The sequence below is a fragment of the Emys orbicularis genome, chromosome 8 (assembly GCF_028017835.1).
Source record: "Emys orbicularis isolate rEmyOrb1 chromosome 8, rEmyOrb1.hap1, whole genome shotgun sequence".
Classification (NCBI taxonomy): Eukaryota; Metazoa; Chordata; order Testudines; family Emydidae; genus Emys; species Emys orbicularis.
The window spans coordinates 33,916,342-33,918,411 of NC_088690.1; positions in this window are offsets into that span (position 1 = coordinate 33,916,342).

Consider the following 2,070-nt stretch of genomic DNA (forward strand, 5'->3'; position numbering starts at 1 on the left):
GAAGACACCTGATTCCATTATTTCCTTGATCTTTGCTTCACATAAAAATATCATACAGTATTAGTTGAATTTCAGATGCTCACTTTGAGTGTATTTATCTTCATGGCATGTAGTGATCTGCTTTTCTTGTACTGTGTGGAAGAGGTTTCTGAAAAATTGCCAGAAATATGTTTCTGGTGGAGGAAGGTTGGCATCATGGATTGGAAGTAGAATACGGAGCATTTCACCTTTTTAAATCACAATTTCAAGTCAATTTCTTGTTACTAGTGATGGAAACATCTTCTGATGGCTGTTCAGTGGCCTATGTGAAGTGAATTTATGGTTGTAGTCCAACTGTAGAAGACAAGTGTTCACATTACCAAAACCCTTCCTTGCTGACACTGATACCAAATACTGAATAAGCAAGACAAGTGACATACTTTCACCCCCACCCCCCCAGGTTATTGCTGAAGCTCATTGCTGAGGCGTGGGAAGGGTAGCTGTCTGTGCTGTACCTGTTCTATGAGGAAAAGAAGGACTTAGTCTAAGGCTGTCAATAATAAGTTTCACAAGCACTAAGTTGACTTATTTGTTTTTAAATCTTCTAGTAAAATTTAAAATCTTTCCTATAAAATAGAATACACAAATGTATGTTAAGTGTGGTTATAATATGAGGAAATGTTGTGACTTTTGGTTAACATACATTTAGTATTCTGTCCACATGCATACATCCCTTTCTTTTCTCCTTGTGATCCACTTACTTTCCAGCTTGTTGTACTTTTTGTATTGGACAGCCTAGCTACATTGCCACTGGCCACAAATAGTCTATCCAAGTCATCCCCGGAGAATACCTTTTTATTTTTTTTATTTTTAAATTAACTGCTAATCTAGGGGTCAGGTATTGTTTTGACTGTGTAACCTCCGTAAGGGCAAGTGTTCCAAGAAGTATACCTTCCCCACCCCACTTGGGCAGTGGGGATTAGCACAATTGCTCTTATTGTTCACAACCTGTACTTTCTCAACTAACGTAACGTGGGTAACTGTCAATGCACACCTCACTGAGTAGCTCATGTGGCATGTATGCATATCAGTATGACTGTTTTGGAAACTTGTATTTTCATAAACTCTCCATTAAATAAAAGTTTTGCTTTTATAACTTGGGAAGATTGTTTAGTGGTAATAGTTTAAAACTGCCAAACGATTGGTAAGGAAGGGACATCCTGAGGGATGTCTCTGTGCAGAAAATTATATATTAAAATGCAGATTTTTGTTTTCCTGCATAAATCCCTCAGTGATCGAAAACAGTTCAACAGGCTTCACCATATAGGGCTGCTATATTCAGAGGTTTGTTAGTGTTTAATCTTGAGCAAGTTTTTCAACAGAGTTAAAAGGAGCTATTAGGTTGCCTATAAAGTGCTCCAGCCTGAAATTTGCCCTAAACCATCTCCCCCTAAAAGCAAGTCTTTAATTATTTCAAATTTGCTAAACCACAATTTTACTTATTTCTTTGTAAATGTTACCTTGTTTTAAAGTTGGATTAATTTGATATATTAAAATTCGGTGTTTAATTTGATTTGACATAGGAGATAAGCTGTAGATTTTATAAATCTTTTCTCAATGTTACTCTGTATTCATGAACAGTAGTTGAAAGAATTTTTTTGCCGTTAAAAATGAATCAAGGTGGAGGCAAAAATGAATCAATAACGCTGCATTTGTGGAATGATTAAACACGGAAGCCAAGTTCAGAGGAGTGAATCACCAAAGCCATTTATTAGGTGTGCACTTGCATAACTAAACTATCAAACTCACAAGGAGGTAAATGGGGAAATATTTATGGTATGCATCTCTTACTTTCCATTGATCATTGGGGATCTAGGCTTTGGTAAGGTGATCAAAGGCTGGGCTGAAAGTGGACAGTTTTGTGAGAGAAGACTGAAGAACAAGTTATGTGCAATTCCGGTATACTAGCAGATTGAGCTGTTAACATCAAGTGTTGTCAACAATGGATCTGTCATCTGGTACTGAGAAGGGTTTAGCCTGTTACGGGGGGAGAGGAGAGAACAAAATTTTCCAGAACTTTAAGAAATAAGC